Below are 20,508 nucleotides of genomic sequence, written 5' to 3'. Positions count from 1 at the left end.
CATAATACTACTCATTTTTGATATGTACAGCGATTGCAAGAGAATCTGCAACGGGCCTACCTGCAAGCCGAGAAATCTACCGAAAAGCTGAACGCCGGGAATAAAAGGCGGTACAATCATAAGGTTAAACACAGAGACATTAAACCAGGTGACGCCGTGCTCCTCCGTAACCTGGGAGTACCGGGAAAACATAAATTGGCTGATCGATGGAGGGAGTGTACGAGGTGGCCTCGCAAATGCCCGGCCTTCCGGTCTATCGCATTAAGGACTCAGAGGGTCGGGTAAAGACATGGCACCGAAATCATTTGCTCCCTATACCCCGAGTGGAGGAGGGGGATGTGGAGTGGCCTGTATCCTCGTTGGATGGGGAGGTGACATTGGAAGTCGACGAGCCAGGGAACTCAGTATTTCAGGAAGATCCCCAAGAGAGAACCTCTCAAAGGGGCCCTCAACAGAGAGCACCTCCCATGGGGTGGCTTCGGAAAATTTGTCACTAGACCCGCTGAGCCCGTGCTTTGTACCAAGTCATGATAATTTAGAGACTGTAGCCCCCTCAAGGGAAGAACTTGAGATTCAAGACCAAGATAGTCACTCTCCCAAGGGAGTGACAGAGCAACAGTTAAGGCGAAGTCAACGGAACGGGCAACCTCCCATGAGGATGGTCTATGATCAGTTTGGGGCACCCCACTTTGAGGCTCAGCAGTGGGCTCGCAACCGAGTGAAATCAGTTATTGTGATGTTTAGCGAAATGTACAATCTGATTTAGAAGAAGAGAATGTTGTATGTTATGCATTTTTCATTATATAAATGTTGTACCAATTTAAAGGAATCGTCCAAGCGGGGTCGTTTTAATACACAGGGGGGAGGATGTAGCCGAGGCCCCCTTTTCCACCAGTTGTTGTTGTGGGGTGGGAGATGCTGCACCTAGGGAACGCTCCATTAACGGATGTTCCGCAAAGAGGGAGCCGCCATGTTTAGGTTGGCAGCGGCGCAGAACTGGCCTGGCAGAAGGTTGCGCATGCGCAGACAAGGGGAGCAAAACCCGCGAAGGAGGAGAGCTCGGATAGGAGGGGAGTGAGGGAACTACGGGTCCCAGCAGCCCCGCAGGGCTCCGTGACGCGAGCGGGCCAATCAGGTACGAGGAAGGGAGGAAAAGGAAGTGATGGGGCGCACGTTGGTTCAGAGCGAACTGTAGGAGGAAGGAGAAGGAGCTCCGGTGTAGGGAGGCAGTCCGCCCCTACCTAGGCCGCATGCCCCAGGCCCAGTTAGGCCCTGAGTCCCAGTAGTGTGAAGCTGAGCTAGGGACTGGCCATAGACAGGTTCCAGATTCCCTTATTGTTACACGATCACTACCGGGACAGTTCTAAGTCAGCGGGAGGTCTGGGATCAGGCCCCGCTACCAAATCGCAGCATATCTGGGTGGGATCGCCCCGGACACCTATGGGTGACGTCAACTATGCCCACACTGATCCTTTGTGAAGATAGTTGCAGAACCAGGTACTGGAGTGCCCGGCAGGTAAAACTTCAAGTGCACCAACGGTACCATCATTCACTCAGGACACGGTGGCTGCGCAGTCACATACACCTACATTCACTGTCTCACGTGAGGGTGGGGGGACTTATTCCAAGAGGGAACTGGACACGGGGTGGATCACCCGGTGAAGGGAAGGGGAGAGTGAGCGTTCGGCAGGACGTTGAGTATAGTGTCACCTCTAGGGAGGGACACCTGTTGATAAAGCTTATGGTTGCTACAAGTAAAGTATATTGGTTAAGGTATATTGCTGGGTGTGTGTATTAATGTACATAAGTTCCTGCGAAGACCCACTTCCCCTCGGGCGGAAGCTGTTGCAGGTGGAGGCGCTGCACCAAGTTATAAGTATTGTGCATACCCCAGGCTCTCCGTGGCAGAGGCTCAGGCCCTGTGAGCCTACAGGTTATACAGCATATGGTAGTGATCTGTGTTCGCTAGGAACCAGGGCTACAGTTACATGGGGAGGTTAGTGATCTTAGTGGAGAAAGTCACATGAAGGATGTAGATATGGGTGATATAACTGCATTCAATTTGGCATTATTTAGAAGTACGATCATTCCAACTTTTTTTGAGTAACTACTATATTTACTATCCATGATTTATACATTAATGGGTAGCAATATTTAATTCATTTGCATTTTCAAAAAAATGCATGAGCAAAGTCAAACACTGCTAGGGATACACATATTTAAAACTCATAGAAATAAGTATTAATCAATACTAGCAATATAATTATGGTAGGATAGAAGATAAAGCTGTATAAACGTTTTACGTTGCGTATTTCCGAGATCAAATTTCTAATAAACTCTTTAACCATGGATTGAACATGACTAGCTAGCTACTGTACCTTTGGTCACCAATGGGTTAATATATTAATATGTTCTATATTTTTAAGACCAGTTAAACACTTTGGGGTAGATTCACAAAAGTGCATTACATTTTTAGTGTTGCATTATAACCATTTAACGTATTGATACCCGTAAGCCGTGTCGCCAAAGGGGCTTAATTTTAGGATGTCCTCACATTCACATGAAAAAGAGCAGATCAAAAAATTCTTAATAGACATTTGCTTACCTATATGCAAATAATATGATAATAAGAAGTTTACCTAACAACGGAGATCCTTAGATCCGTTCCTGTGATTGCATGGTAATAGAGCTATAAGTTTTAAGACCTTCCTAAGGCTGGCGTGGCCTACTGCCTGACCCTGATTATCATTGAGTTTTTTCTGGGAATAGCCAAAAAGCAATGCACAGTACTGAGTATATGACTTAACCCTTTCATTCCAAGTTGCATGTTAAACAAAGATAAATATTGGGGATCATATATTTTAAATGTCTGAAAAACATTATAAACTAAGATATGTGTGAATTTTTGGTATATAACGTAATAATGACTGCATTAAGTATGGGTGTACACTCATGTATATCCATACATATCAACAATATTAATTCATATTGAATTTTTATTAATGTAAAATAAAATAAATGAAAAAAATAAGTGTTCAAATGTAACATTTCTCATTATAACAAGATTTGCATTAGCTATTGCACATGAGAAATGTGTTATTAGTCCATCCATTATAATACGTGTTGAAGTTTGACCACTACGCATGCGTAATGTAATGGAAAAAGCATATGAAATATAAAAATCCCCATTAATAGTGCTGCTAATTTGACGAACAGACATTTTTGCATCTCGGCTTTGAGGATACCCTTTAATATGATAAAAAATAACGCCGTTCCCAAATTCGGGAACATAATGTTATTAGCGCAAAAATGGCAGACATCTGTCGATTTACCCCTTTGTCCCATTTTACCTTGGTCCTACAAACTTTAAATAACAATGTCTTGTAACCTCTCAATTCTGGTAGTAAAAGCACAATGCTCATAAATATATTATAGAGCAATATATTACAAAGAGGCAGTCAAAATGGGTGCCTCGCTAGATAATTGTTTTAAGAGACATGTTATTTGTTGTTGAAATATGACAATAAGATTTTTTTCTTGACTTCGCTTTCGGCTCTTACTATGATTTTCTAAAGGAAATATAATTTTAGTTGTAGAACAAGGGGAATGTAACATTTACATAAAAAAATAACGATATGGTTATAAAGTTGAATATGGATAATGAAATAACTGGTAGCAGGAGTGATTATCCCCATTAATGTGGGTTAATCCCCCAAAATAAATATCACATGCATTAGGGAGAATGCATGCATTAACATTGCTTTCCATCAAGCTGTGTTAAATATTGCTGTAAATATTGCGTTAATGCGATACATTGCATTAACAGGTGCAATAATGTTTGCTAGCACAAACACCTTTCTTTCAACAGTCTTCAACCAAAATCTAAAGTCTAAATGGGTTGATGTAAGCTTTAATAGGAAAGAGTGGTAGTGTTTTGACATAGAAAATAATTTTAGCACCATCATATTACAGTGGGTTAAGTGCTGCATTTAATTAAGGTGACGTTGATTATTCTCTTTTTACAACAAGCTGTGACAACAATAATCGGTAAGACGGCGTAACTTTTGCAACTCATGTTAATAGTCGATCTTTACTTCTCTGCTAATTTAATTCACAAGACATTAGAAAACCTTTTCTTGCGTAACCATTAAAAAAGGTAATAAGCAGTACTTTTGTTGCTAGATAAATTCATGATATCTACCCGTGCCCTATTTAACCAGCAGTTTGTTATTTTTGTTATGTACAGTATAACACTGCAGGCATAAGCTTATAGGGGTCAATGTTAAAATGGACAAGAAGCAAAAGTGAAACACTGAATGCTCATTTCCCAGAATTCCTGGCTTCAGTGGAAGAACTGTATGCTAAGCGATAATGGGGAAAGTAGTGTTGAAGACCTGTCTGAGATGTGATTATGCTCACAAGTATTACTATTTTTTTTTAAACATGACAAAATACAGCTAAACCCTGTTATAACACAGTCCTCGGGGGTCACGTAAATTTTACCGCGCAAGGACTTACCGGCATCTGTATTTCTCTCCTCTCTCTACCATTGACTTTTGAGCACACAAGTGGGATTTTTTTCTTTAAACATTCATTACTTTATTGCTAACAGACACATAAACACACCCCTGCACCATGTGGGAATTGAACACAAATACATTTTATATAATACACATGCAGGAATCGAACTCAGGATCTTTCATTCGCTAGACCAATTCCTTACCTGCTATGCCACAGGATTGGTGTGATGTCACTGACCCTATAAATATACTTAATCTCTGCAGCACAGTGCAGTGAACTGCACTTTGTACAATATGTTAAGTTTGTTTTTGGAGTTGGTGACATCACACCAATCCTGTGGCATAGCAGGTAGAGCAAATGAAAGTGCTCCACTCTCCGGTTGGAAGTTGGATGCTGGCACCAACAAGGTGGAAGAGGAGGGAGTGCTAGACCCCCGGACCAGCCAAGAGGTAGGTGTGGGTGTATGTGTGGAGAAGGGGGTTGTTTGTGTTTGTGTGTGTTCTTGACTTTTCCACAGTGGGCCACCATCTGCAGAGTGACATTGGGACGCCACCGGAGGGCTGCTAGTCTAGGTAAGGCTCACCTTTTTTTTTATTAAAGGGGGACCCCACTGCCAGTATGCCACCTTGGGCCTCGCAAAGCCTAAAGCCAGCCTGGGTGCAGTGTGCAGGTTGCACCCTCTTCTGCGGTACAGGTCCAGTATCTTCCATGATCAGGGTGACACTTGCATTGAGTCATTGTAGACTATTATAACAATAACGAGCCAGCTGAGGAGGTTGATTAAGATAGCCTGCTTTGGAGTTAACCGTCTCAGTGCTGTCTCCGGTTTTGTAAGTCTGTTTCCCCTGCATAACTACATGACAGGGAATCGACCCTGTTACAGACCCATATTTATTAAGTGATGCTATGCCCTATACCTTGCAGTGATGGAACAAAAGGTGTCTTCAAGCGCCACTTATAAATGTGGCCCACACTCTTCGAAAACACTTTGTTTATTCTTAGAATTACTATGTTTTGTTATTACAGAATCAGTGAGTAAGGAAAGGAAATATTTTCCTGCAGATCTGCTAAGAAAAATGTATTGTCACTTTGAGAATGTTACTTTATTTTATAGTACTAACATGGAGCAACATTATAATACAGGTTAATAGTGAAATAATGAAGGAATATATACATTATACATTCACCATCATAGACTGCGAATTAAAAAAAAATGGGAAACAATAAACCTTATTGTAAGCCTTTCAATGGTGTACTGTATGTCCAAGTAGATATTGATTAAATGCATAACCTGCCTGTCTGCATTATAAGTGAATGTGCAAAATCACCTGATCACCTTATGTACCTGTACTGCCATGTTCACTCAATAGCGCAAAAAGCGTCGACATTTGGATTACATTTAGGCGAGATAGGCAAAAGTAGAGAGATTTCAAAGAATGTAAACGTTCACAAAAATGGGAAATTTATGGGGAAAAAAAAATAGATATGTATGTGACAGGAGGGGGTAACCAGGCTCTTTAATAAAGATCAAGCCCATTTTGGTTACCCCTGTCCTGTGTGTAAGGGTCCCAGAGAGTCAGCTCTTGGACCCACTAACATTGGATCACTGTGTTATACTGTATGTATTAAAAGCATTTTTTATGTTTTTCCCTTCCCGGGCATGCAATCAAGCAGGGATTGCTAGGGTATGAGTTTTGGAGGGGGGGGGGGGGGGTTGCGGAGGAACCATTAACAGAATGTGCCTAGGAGGTTGGGGTCCAGAGTTGTCGGTTCTCCCATAAATGACCCTGGAATCATGCCTGATTCTCGGATACATGTAGGCACATTGTCCCGGCAATACCTCCCCTTGAAAATGCAAGTGCGACGCATCACTAGGATACCCTGCTTCAGCATAGCCCTAAAAGGAGAATGAGGCACAGGGATAAAACATGTATTCTTGTAGCTGAGGGAATCCCTAGGTTAAGGGGGGTACCCCAGCTAGTGCTAAGGTGACCCAAAATCAGTACAGGTTTTGTGGGTGCCCCAACTGTTTTTAAGGTTATGGGGGGACTCTGAGAGCCTAAACGGAGTCCAAGGGAAAGTGTGTGAGGAATAAGGCAGATAGAAATAAAGCTACAATGTTTTTCCTTTTCTGTCCCCTGTACCCAGAAACCCAGAAGTATATTAAAATATACTTTAATATAATATGATGTGCTTTTTACATTCGGAACCGAAGTCCAAACAGGCTGCCCGAGCTAACCCATAGGTGCCGGCAAGTCTGCTGGACATCGGAGGCCAAAGCTGCCAGAGGATGCCCAGAGGTGTGAATAGCATTTGGTCAGCGGGGAAAGGCGGAGTACCAGGTCCAGAGATCAATGGCAGTCCTCCAGAATGCCACGTGTTCTGCCAGACCTGGTGGAGCCCACCCAGTGGGTAGCATTGAGATAGCAGGCTTTCACATGTCTCTTGGCTATTTCAGATATCCCGCTGGCCTGGCTTTTCTAGCCGGCTTGGCTTTTAGTGGCTGCTTGGGAAAGTTCCCATGTTGATTGGCTGCTCAGTTTTGTGAATGAAACTGAAAATACTATAAGAATCGATGAACCAATCAGATTGGAGGTCTCCGGTAGTAAGAGCAGAGGCGGGCTTTTCAAAGTTGCTTCTGTGTGAAAAACAGAGTAACCGGCTTCGATTTCGAGCCTAAAAAGTCTAAATCCAGTATTTTGCACCCAAGCCCTCAGAATCAAACATAGCGGTCGCAGCTGGGATTTTTATGCCGATTTGAGTTCCTGGAGATTTGGACTAACTCGTGGTCACAAGGGACCAAGTTCTCAGAAGACGCAGCAGTGGTGTATGGCATTTTATACCTATTTAGGTTCCAGGAGAGTCCGAACTAAGTCCCGGTCAGGGTAAAATTCTCCTATAAAGTTCCCTGCACCTAGGAAAGTCTAGTTTTCGACCCCAGTCCCAAAGTAAGTGTGTATTTTGTCTGTATTTTGTCTTCTACTGTGTGTAAGCGAATTTATGCTGAATAAATTACAATTTATTTAATTATCTTGTTTTGCACCATGAATGATCCTGGTAAAAAGGTGTAAATAACCTGGTCTCCTGTGACAATGTATCAAGCATGTTTCCAATGTTAACATTATACTACTATGCACTGTAATACATATGTAAGCTCTATCTTCCACTTTAACACATTGGGTTTGCAGGATTATTTGGCCTCTACTATTGCACATTGTAAACCAAGGCTGTCAACAGGGGGAACAGCCAGGACAACAGTCCCAGGCCTGGCTGATCTGGGCATTGTTGGCATGGACAGGAAGTTGGGTCTAACTACCGGCAATTCCGGTCCTTTCAGCTGGGCCTTTAGCAGGACCACTCCTATGCAGGTAGACCCACTTGGTCCTGTGCCCTCCTCTGGGCTCCCCCCTCTGTTCTGGCCCTTCCTTTCTCCATGCTATACCTCCTTATTGCCCAAAAGCTCTATATCTACTCCTTTACCCCTCCTTAGGCCTTATACCAACTGCTCTCCCCCTCCCCAGGAGGCCAATACCTACTCCTCTCCCCTCCAAAGTCCTACTCCCTCCCCCATGCTGCTTACCTACTTCGCTCCGAAGCCCCTTAATGACTTCCCCCCATGGACCATACCTACTCTTCCCCATCCAGGCCCATAACTATTCCCCCCACCCCCTAAGGCCCGTAACTACTTCCACCAAGCCCATGCTATCCCTCCATTTCTCCTTACCCCCCATGGCCTCTTCTGCCTCCATACCTCCTTCTCCCCCTGCATCATGGATCCTTCTCTCCCTCCCATACCTTCTTCTCCCCCCTTAATACCTTCTCCCCAGCATGACAGAGGGTTATGGAGGAGGGGGCCATGCGTCTTTCTTGTGTCCTAGGCCCCAAGTTTTCTGTTGGTGGCCCTGTTGTCACCTATCAATATTTAAATACACAATAAACATAATCTCCTCTTCCCTAGATTGGTTACCCTTATCATTAAATATCTGCTAGAATGTACCGTACACATTTTTTATACCAATGGGCCCTGAGTGGAACCTTATCTTAAAGGCATAATGTGGTCATATTGGTTGAAGCTAGCAATGAAAAACTAATCAGTTAATACATTCTGTTAAAGTGCAGTTCTAGCATTAATGATATTTGTAAACTTAATTAATTATGATTTATTCATGAATCAATATATTTACTGATTACTGGCCTTTTCTATTTCATTAGTCATTGAACTAGATAATTATCAGATGGATTACAGACTGCTAAAAAATTGATCATGTTGAATAACCATAGATCATATTTAAAATAGCATTTTCTACATATTAAAATAGCCTTATTTATTTTAATCATGTGCATTTATTATTTCTTTATTAGAAAGTGTTAATTATTTAAAAATAGCACCTTTTTCAAGTTTTTTTTTTTTTGCAAGAGGAAATGTTTTAGCAAAACTTGCGTATCTAACATTAGTATAGGGTTTAACTTTACTTGAATCTTGGCGATGAGAATGCAGCTGGACCTAATTGAGATACTGTAATTGCTCTGCAAAATAGTGTAGTGATGCAAGTAATTACATGTCACAAATTACAGTAGAGATTCATTTATATTTTGATATTTTTATATCTCAAGTACTAGAGGAAATAGGAGAAGAATCATTTTTTGTCAGAGGAAAATATACATACATTTATTTATTTTCCAATAATTTTATATATTAAATTGTTTTGCATACGAGAGATGCATATTTGCAGTTTATCTAAATTTCTTTAGTTACTAGAAATGTATAATATAGCGGCATATAAAATAACATTTAATGTGTTCCCATGTTCCTTATCTAAATTATAATTACTGTATATGTGTACAATTCTTACAGTCATTTCTGTTACCTCATAACAAAAAGCCAAGTATATGAGAAAGCTACACAAACATGTTATTGCTACTAAAGCTCTCAGCATCCATCTTGTCACTTATCTTATCAGTGTAAAATGTGTCAGTTACCAGTTCCAAACTAGCTACAAGAATTTTACTTATAGCCTCTTCACAGTTTTTCTGTGGGGCAATTACGTAGGCACAAAGAATGACATTGATAAAATGTGCCAATTAAAGCATTTGTCTTCTATCTAAATTTTCAAGCATCTGGATGAAGAAATTGCCAGTTGGCTGTACAGATCGAGCACAAAGCATCTTCACTCGGGGCTCCAAAGGCAAATAAATTGGAATTAGTTTGGTGAAAGGACTCATAAATCAAATATTAAGAGCTGCAGGGGACACCATTGGGATTTGTTTTGTAGTGAATACAGTTCTAGGTAGCACAGAAACCAAAAAAAGTTGAAAGTGTAAAATTAATTTGATTTAGGATGTCCCTTTGTTCAAGGAGAACAACATGAGTAAAGCAACAAAGATTAAATATTGCCAACTTGCGCTGCAAGGGGACAATTCCAACATGATTGAAAAAATTCAATTGGATGAACCGAAAACAAACCACTGTGCGCAAAATTCATTTACTGTGTATTGTTGGAAAGGATTCCCAGGGGAAATAGCTGAATAAACTGCTACATCGCAGGCATGATGACCTTTCTGATATTGAACCTAAAGACAAACCACCTTTGGATGACCATTTCCAAAAATAGACATACTTATGGTAGGCTTAATGCTTTGTGCTGCTGTATGTCCTTCATGACAGAGACAAGAGCAAGAACAGAGGAACGTGTAAAATGTATTTCCATCACCCAAGAAGATAAATGCCAGGTAATTAGAAATCAATAATGACAATCACTACACTTTACATAGGATTTAGTTGTGAACACTAATGATCCCTAATAAAATGCATATCTGCTTTGCGATGTAAGTAATTGCCATCCAATATTCAAGCATATTAAAAAGTCTCTAACTAATAGTGTTAAGTTATAATGTATTGTGTACATAAAAAAATCCTTCCTGGTTATGTTTCAAACTGTACTTCCAACAAGAGATGTGCCAATCGGTGCTGGTCTAGGTTTGTTTTTTTAAATTAATGCTTGAAATTATATTTTATTTCTCATCTCCCTCAATATTTCCTAGTCTTAGCACCTAACTGATTCAGATGGAAGTAGTGTACAGTCAGGCAGCGTCTTATATAGTCTCACGTTTCCGTGGCTGCATGAGAACGTTACCAATTTTTCAAACTCTTTTTAGGATAGCTTTAGAGATATATCAGCACCTTTACAGTTTTGCTCAAGCTACTGTATATTCTGTAGCAATAAGTATTTTTTTCTGAATATGCATATCCTTCCCTCCCCCCTTTACCATGGAAAAAGAAAGGTTCATAAAGGCAAATCAAAGTAGGAAAACATTAGCATTCTGTATTTGTAGTCTCCATGTGTAACAAACTATACAACTTGAACAAGATACATACATAGTGTTAAATGTTTTTTACTGTATATTGTGCATGCCACATAATCTGTCTTTTTTTTCTACATGCATAGAAAATTAAACAAAAAAACTGAGAAGCATCTTAATTATTGGAAATCCCACTTTTTCGTAATGAGCAGATGATCTATATATATATATATATATATATATATATATATATATATATATATATATATATATATATATATATATATATATCAATTGCCATCCTAAAGATCAAAACAGCTTAATCCACAATTAAACGTTCTTTAACAAGAAAAAACACCATTCCATTTTCGTACTCCAAGCCTCAGAGAAAGAAGCACTTGTGTAATGTGCTGAAAACCCATACTCACCGGTTCTCAGTGCATTCTAATAAGACACAGTATTGTAATGGATTGTTTATATTTTATTTCCCAGAGGAATGGGCTGAAGAAGTATATTAGTGGTAACGTTACTGCCCTTTGAAAAAGCTAAACACATTTCAAATCCCAGTGTAAACGATCTTTGTAACCTTGGGCAAGTTCCATTATCTCCCTAAGGCACTAGAAAATTATTGCAAGTTCTATGGGATAGAAGTTCATTGTGCCTGCAACATGTTATATACAATACTGTGTACACTATCCTCACTAGATACAAAAAAAATCTGTGTGTGCTGTGCACGCGCATAGTAAGTGAAACTTTTTTGTGTCTTGTCAGCAACATATAAAGTAACAATAATATTATTACTGCTTAGAGCATGAGTAAATTTGATTGGAGGGGTAATGTTTATTGGGCGATGTTCGGCGCATCACTGGGGTGTGCGTTTTTCAGTCAGTGCGTGTGTCAGTGTGCGTGCGTGTGTCAGTGTGCGTGCGTGTGTCAGAGTGTGCGTGCATGTGTATGTGTGTCAGTGTGCGTGTATGTGTGTCAGTCACTTTGTGTGTGTGTGTGTCAGTCAGTGTGTATGTGTGTCAGTCAGTGCGTACGTGTGTGTATGTGTGTCAGTTAGTGTGTGTGTGTGTATGTGTGTCAGTCAGTCAGTGTGTGTGTATGTGTGTCAGTCAGTGTGTGTGTGTATGTGTGTCAGTCAGTGTGTGTGTATGTGTGTCAGTCAGTGTGTGTGTATATCTTGGTATACCCATGGCAGCGGACGTGTGGGGATAACGGTGGCCGTTAGGAGCGGCACCGGCGGCTATTGCCGCCGCCGCCACATGTTACAGCAGGCGTGGGGAGGGGGAGCCGTGACGTCACGTCACATCCGTTTCATTTTACGTCTCCATCTCTCCAGTTTTGCCCCATCAGAATAGGTGCCACTAAAGAAGTTTCACTTCAAAAATAGACTTTTTATTGTCATGTCTGAGTTTGGCAGCACTGATTTTTGAGTTTATGGCTATTTAACCCAATTCTGTGATACAGCATACAATAGCTAATGTTTTGTTATGGAAACATAAGCAACTGGTGAAGCAGTAAGAGCTGAGAGATGAAAAGCAGCCCTCACCCATCAGTATAGAGTGAATCCTAATGAACATTGATTTTTCTAAAGAAAAAATCCCACATCATATTGTAAAATACATTTGACAAAATACAGTTGCAATCATGGTAAGGTCTCTACAATTATTGTTTTATAATAAATACACTGTTGAATAAAATAAAATGTACACTCTTTTGAATGTGCTATTTCATATAAAGTGAGTCCCTGATTATTTTTGGCGTGTTGCAGCCAAGCACTATGCCTCATTGGGCAAAAACCCAAAACTTGCTGTTTTAAAGTTCTTCATTGATTTTGTTACATTGGGAAATGGAGCTGAGATAACATTAAATTACTATATAAAATATGAAGAAAGCATCTTTTCCTCTATCCAAAATAAAAATGTGTGTGTGTGTGCAAGTCTTGTGTGCCTTTCTATAATGTATATATGCAATGTTAAGATATGTTTTTCTTACTTTATTAGTATTATTTTGTTTGTATTTCTCATCTTCTCCCTCGCTGTGTCCTAGTCCTACTGTACCACCTACCCAATTCAGAAGGAGGTGGTGTACAGTCAGGCAGAGCCTTATAATCTCACATTTGCATGACTGCATGTGAACATTACCAATGGCTCAAGACTTTTCATGACTGCTTTGGGAATATATCGGCACTGTTATAGTTTTCTGAAACTATATAATGTAGCAATAAATTCTTCCCATGGGGTTCATAATCTCCACAGACTAGGTGGAATGTATTTATAAAGTGTCCGAATTATTAGAGTTGGCCCCATTTTTAAAATAAACCCCCTTGAGAAGTATATACTGTAGCCCCTGTAAGAAATAGTGGGCTACCAATCCTTCTCCTACTGGAGTAAGCCCTGGTAAGGGCAGGCGCCAGTAGTAATCATGGGTTTTCCCCCCACCAAGCACTGCCTTGAGTGATAGAGGTAGGCCCCTGACTCTGTGGCAGGCCTGAGACAGAGGGGAGGTCCTGCTGACATCATAAGGGGCACGGCTGTATCTATTTAGTGAGCTGCTCCTGTATGTGTCTGAGTCAGTCTGTTGGAGGAGTGAGTTGCTGTTGAGTTCTGTGAGAGCTGTTGGAGAGTCAGTAGCTGGAGTGTGGAGGTCGTGAGACTGATGAGAGAGGAGAATGTGACAGATAGTCCAGTCTGTCCCTGGAGACTGATGAGAGGAGTATGTGAGCTGCACAGTTCAGAGAGAGAGAGAGCTGAGTACATTTGGAGGAGACAGGAGAGAAGAACTCAGAGCCCATCTGAGTAGAGCTGATACAGCTATAGTGGACCAATGCCCCTCACCCTGCCGAGGGGGTGATGGGGGAGATCTAGTCTCACCCAGAGGGCCTACCCTCGGGTGGAGGTAGGGGTATTGAGGCCCCGTTACAGCCATCCTGCAGAGGTACAAATCCTAGAGGAAGAGGAGAGGAGGTCAGATACCTGTGTACTGCTGTGACTAATGCTGTCCATGAACTGCTGCTGTGTGCTGTATCACTGCGAAAAGACAATAAAGACATTGCTGTTTTATATAAGACTGTGTGAGATTGGAATCTCTCGCCCTGGGACCAGGGCTTTCTCTGGGAAGATTCCAACCTATCCCCTAGGTTTCGCCAGAGAATGGAGGCGCTGCACCACAACCACTAAAGAATGGAGGCATATACCCCAGAAGCCTGGACCTGTTATCCCCCACACCAACGCGGGAGACTCAGGCCCTCCTGTTCCACGCAGGTATGCACCACCATATACATGTAGCCAGACCTCAATACACCTTAGAGGCCCGATCTGCGACCAGGGGGGGGGGGGGGAGGGACATGGGCTACAATACCATTACATATAGTTTTTTCTGTTATAATAAGATATCTATATGTGATGCCTCTATATATGAGTATTTATTCACATATATACATCATATATATATATATATATATATATATATATATATATATATATATATATATATATATATATATATATATATATATAAATATATATATATATATATATATATATATATATGTATATATATGTATGTATATATATATACATACATGTATGATGTGTTTCTTTGATGTAGTCACTGTTGTTTTTTAAATTATTATGTCTTTGAATTATTATGATGTTGTCCTTTTGGGGTTACACCCACTGTACATTTTTTTAATACATAGGGTCTCACAAGTAATAAAGATTTAGGTTATTATAATGATGTTGTATTTTAGTTAGGGTATATGTGTTATGTGTTTATTTAGTTGTATTTTAGTTTTAGGTAATTTATGTAATTGTTAATTATGTATGATTGTTATGTGATGTCATCATAGTATATTCAATATTTTAGCCGTGCCTCTTGTGCTCCTTAATTTCCTGTTTCAATTTACATTTTTTAGTATGTTAATCATGTTAATCTATATTGTTATACACCTATTAGGTTGGGTGGTTAGTTCTTTGTATGTTGGTTCGATTTAACACTGATTGAATCGGTATGGTAGCCTATAAATGTATTAGGAGTAGGAACAAACCAGATTGGTGCATTTGTTCTAACATCCTGTATTTTAACTGGACGTCCATGTTGTCAATCATAACTCCTGACGAAGAGTCGTGTGACGCGAAACGCATAGAGGTGACGTCACACGCAGCAGAGAGGTAGCGTCATTACGTTCCTCCGGGCAACTGTGTTTACACCTCCCTGTGGTGTTTGTAGCGCGAGGTGAAGGTTTTTTTTTACATGAGCCGGAAGAACCTTACAACCGGACAATCCTCAACATCCTGTGCAAAGCCATGATCTCTAAAATTAGAGTACAATCAATAGTGGGTTCAGTCAGAGGAGAGAGACTAGAAAAGTCTAAATCATCCAGCCAATCCATAATGGCTGTATCTGTCTTTCTAGATGCAAAGAGTGTTTTTAGAGACATTTTTGTAAATCTATTTCGATGTTAATTTATAAATCTATTACGGTAATTCGAAATTATGATGTGGGGCAAAATTCAAGCCCTTATTCAATAACATGAGTTCACCAGAGGAAAAAGCAATACAAGATAGATTAATGATGCTAGTGTTAAACTTCAAAAAAATCTTCTTACGTTTGCTCGCTTCTCCTTGTCTTGTGTGAGCATCTAGTCCTCTTGTGTAGGTTTTTGACTCATAATTGTCACGTGGGGAAGATGATGATTCTTGTTTCCATGAGGCACGTGTTTCTCTGTGAGAACCGCTTGAATTTATGTGATTGTGTTCTTCACTTTGGAAAAAGGTGACATCTTGATATCTATTGTCGCTATCAGAAGCATCAGATACACTAGATACTTCTCTATGATTCTTCTTAAGAATGGACTTCCTAGATATAGACCTTTTTGGATGTTCTGCATCTCTGGATCCACTCCGTCTTGATGTATTATCATAGTGGTTTGGATTTCTTGCAGGCAATGGCTTCTGCCAGATGTACACTTGTCTTCGTTCATATTCAGACCGATCTCTCTCAAACTTCTTTTGTTTCTTCAGCATGACTTCTTTCTCCATAATGTTGATGTTTTTTAGGGGGTTGTAATCAAATGTATCAAAATCTTCCATGTCTTGGAATTGGTCGATATTGGATTGAAGAGTTTTAATTGTTTGTTCTAGGTGGATATTTTATTTATTTTTAGATTGAATAACCTATATCATGTAACCAGACTAACTGGATTGCATATGTATGCATGAACTCATATATATCACCAAATTGGATGCTAAGTAGCACTTTTTGTAGGAGATTATCTGACTGGATCCTACTCTATCACAGGGTATCATTTAACCCCAGTGGTTCAAACAATGTATACAGGCTGTTACATGATATACTTAGTGTATGTACAATTCTTACTGTTGAAGCAACACCTTCATATCTTAGGTTGACTGTATACCGGCACCTTAATTCGAAACATTGATCTAATTCAACTCAATTGCTTCGTTCATTATCAATCCAGAGTGCATACAGCACTCAACATAGGATTGCTATGTGTGTGTCCTTAAATGGATTTTAACCCCCATTCTTTTAATTATGGTGAACAATAAAAATTATTTTTAATTCTTATCACAATACATTCAGCTTTGGGAATTGATTGCCAGATTGGGTTTCTAGCTCTCCTCTGTTTTCTCTGTCTAAGACATGTAAAGGTGCTCATAAGTAATATTTTTATATGCTATACGGTGGAGAGTTTTAGTCACCTTTTCACCCACCATAGCTGAAATTATATATATATATATATATATATATATATATATATATATATATATATATATATATATATATATATGAAAAAAACAACAGGTGCAGTCATAGTGTAGTAAGTTATAAAATTTATGGAGGACTGGAAAAAATAAAATTGCGCACTCATAAACAAATCAAGAACATAAGCAATTATGAGTATACTCAATCGCCAACAGTGCAGGATATCAGCAAGGCAAATGTCTCAGGGGCTCAACCGAGTGTAGCAGATACACCATTCACGTCGCCTCTGTATGCCGAGTATTCCTCACCCCAGTCAGGATTGCGCGAGAGTAGTGATATCAGCGGGAATGTTTAGGTAACCTCTGATTCCTCACCGCATGCAGGCAGGCTCTGTGTCAATAGAACAGCAAGACAGACGTCCTGGGGCTCCACCGTATGCAGCAGACAACACCACTCGCGTCGCCTCTGCATGCCGGGTACCTCACCACTATTATATTATACCCCTTGATGAAGTCTTAAGGACGAAACACGTAGGGTGTGTTTCAGATTTATTTTATATGATTTTATATGCCATCCACAACTTATTAGCATTGGGACTCTATTTGAATGACACTTTGTTCGAGTCCGACGGATACAGAGTGCCTTGCGGTGAGGAGTTAGAAACAAGCTCCCGCTGACGTCACAGTTCTCGCGGGACTCCGACCGGAGTGGTAAGGTACCCGGCGTCCAGAGGCGACGCGAGTGGTTTTGTCTGCTGCATACGGTGGAGCCCCAGGACATCTGCCTTGCTGTTCTATTGACACAGAGCCTACCTGCTTGCGGTGAGGAATCAGAGGTTACCTAAACATTCCCACTGACATTACTACTCCCGCGAGATCCTGGCTGGAGTGAGGAAATACTCGGCATACAGAGGCGACGTGAATGGTGTATCTGCTACACTTGGGGGAGCCCCTGAGACGTTTGCCCTGCTGGTATCCTGCACTGTTGGCGATTGAGTATACTCATAATTGCTTATGTTCTTGATTTGTTTGTGAGTGCACAATTTTACTTTTTCCAGTCCTCCATACATTTTATAACTTACTACACTATGAGTGCGCCTGTTGTTTTTTGTTTTTTTCTTAGTTATCCCTGAGGGATTTGGTGGTCCCTTTCTTCAGGCTGCAAAGACTCTGAAGGACAGTGTTTTTTGGATTGGACTTTCACTTGTATTGTATATTTTACATATATTTTTTCTGAGATTTTTATTGTTTTTTATTAATATTTACATTTTGTTTTTTATATATATGGTATTGCTTTTACATTAATTAATTCATCATCCTCACACTACAGTCCTGTGTCAGTGGGGATCTGGTTAGGCGCCAATACTTATCCCCCCTTTTTTTTTGTTTTATATAAATATATATATATATATATATATAAATATATATATATATATATATATATATATATATATATATATATATTTAAAAAAGTATACATTACCGCATAGCAGCAAAAAGGAGACAGCACTCAGGTTAATGAAAATAAATGTATTAAATACAGCAAATAACTCCAATGTTTCGATCCCACAGGGGGATGTTCCTCAGGGAGGTGCAACAGACACAGGACAGTGGGTGACTTATATACCCCAAATCCCAAGTGACATAAACATCTCCACATCATCAAAAAACATCATCATCGGGTGACAAAGCAGCTGTGCATAATACAATCTAATTAGATCATGCTCCAACTCCATGTCTGTACTCCTATTGGGGAATCCAAGTCACATGATCAAACCCAAGCTGTCAGTGTGATTGATGTATACAAACTGATGCAGCATCAGCAGGCCCAGTTGTCAAGGCAACCACATGAGTGCTATGGCTCAACTCTTTAAATGTAGCAGACACCTGTGGTTGTCATGGGTACTGCACGTGCAGAGATACACCACTGCAGATGTATATGTACTATAGCAGTGATGAACTTTTTATTATTTATATGGGACATGCACCTATTCATTATTTAATTTTTATTGGAGTGCCAGTGATTCTTTATCATATATATATATATATATATATATATATATATATATATATATAATATCGAGTGTATCTCGAAAGCTCGCACAAATAAAAGCATTTCGTTAGCCACAGAACGGTATCATCTATTTATTTATTTTTTGATTATTGAAGCTCGGCTAACACGGTACTGATACCTCTACATGTATATATATATATATATATATATATATAAAATTATATCGGAGCCTCACATATTACACTTCTTTAGTATCTTATTATTTATTCATCTGTTTCTTATTAAGATTGTTTATAATTCTATTCCATTATGTGGCATTCTTGTTTTAATATTTGTTCCTTACAAGCTTTTTGCACAAAAAAGTAATAGTGCGCAAAAACTAAATCGTGACGTGATAAAGTGAAGGATAAGTGAAATATATAAATAAATAACTTAACCTAAAATTGAGCGTCTGCAGCTATGATGGAATGGGGGGGCTCAGGATCCCCCTGGAGCTAGCAAATGGATACAAAAAAGACACAGCGCACAACGCTCATAGTGCATTACAAGGTATTATTGACATATATAATAAATGGGTGAGTAATGTGCGTACATCAAATGCAATAATTACGAGCAGTTTCGGGATATTTTACCCAACGCCTCCGGAGACCAGAATAGATGTCCTTGCAGGAGTGATGCTGCTGTCCTCGATATTGCAGGGTCCTATTGAAATTGGTGTACAACCTCTGCTGTTCCTTGCTCCCCTGAGCACAGGTAGGCTGGGAGATGCTGATTCCTGCAGTGCTTCAGCAGGGCAGTCTTTTGGCATCAGCTGGGCGCCAGCACTCTCCTCCGTGTGAAGCGCTTCCTGGATCGTGACGTCACCACTTCAGTCCCTGAAGAAGAAATGTTCCGTTTCGAAACGCGTAGGACAAGGTTTACCAGTGTTCTAGCCTCATACTAGCACCCCAGTACGCGACTTTGACTGTCTGTGAGCGGCGCCAAAAACCCCCGTGGTGACGTCACGATCCAGGAAGCGCTTCACACGGAGGAGAGTGCTGGCGCCCAGCTGATGCCAAAAGACTGCCCTGCTGAAGCACTGCAGGAATCAGTATCTCCCAGCCTACCTGTGCTCAGGGGAGCAAGGAACAGCAGAGGTTGTAAACCAATTTCAATAGGACCCTGCAATATCGAGGACAGCAGCATCACTCCTGCAAGGACATCTATTCTGGTCTCCGGAGGCGTTGGGTAAAATATCCCGAAACTGCTCGTAATTATTGCATTTGATGTACGCACATTACTCACCCATTTATTATATATGTCAACAATACCTTGTAATGCACTATGAGCGTTGTGCGCTGTGTCTTTTTTGTATCCAAGCTTTTTGCACGTATTGCATTCATTCGTTATTTGTTTTTTTTAATTATGGATCAGCTATGTAATGTTAACCTCCACCCAGAAGGGGCCACTGTCTATTTTGGTCAGATTGTCGACCGCCGGTCCACTTCCGGTTTTGACGCTAATGATGCCATGTGGCGCCAATCGCATTACTTCCGGTTTCGGATTCTAAAAGATTTCGTAGACAAGAAAGTAGGATACTCTTTGACAAAGCGCCAAGAGCACAAAACGCATCAGAGGTACCCTTCCATGCTGTCACCCTTTTTCTAATAAATTGTTTTTAACCATATTGGTTTGTGCATAGACCCCATTTTTTCCTGCTGTGCTCCGTTTTTTCCAACATTGTAATTCTCTCCTTCCCATGTTTACTTATTTGGTATGTCCCTGTATACCTTTCGTTTCTAAAAAGATGTCCAAACTTTTTTGAACAAATCTATTGTATCTGCCATAACAGTCCCCATGGGTAAGGAATTCCCCATTTTAACTGCTCTTACTGTAAAGACCCCTTTCCTTTATTGCTGGTGAAATCTACTTTCCTCAAACCTTAAGGGGACCCCAAGTCCTTTG

The 20,508-nt window shown here is 40.3% G+C and overlaps 1 protein-coding gene across 1 annotated transcript in view; it reads right to left on the bottom strand.

The window, feature by feature from the left end:
- CSMD1 (CUB and Sushi multiple domains 1) overlaps window positions 1-20,508 on the bottom strand; it is a 2,556,145-nt gene that overhangs the window by 1,830,353 nt on the left and 705,284 nt on the right. The gene's annotated exons all lie outside the window — the stretch shown is intronic.

This window comes from Ascaphus truei, chromosome 4 (assembly GCF_040206685.1).
Source record: "Ascaphus truei isolate aAscTru1 chromosome 4, aAscTru1.hap1, whole genome shotgun sequence".
Taxonomy (NCBI): domain Eukaryota; kingdom Metazoa; phylum Chordata; class Amphibia; order Anura; family Ascaphidae; genus Ascaphus; species Ascaphus truei.
Note: the sequence above shows the minus strand (reverse complement) of the source record. Positions and strands in the feature narration are given on the sequence as shown.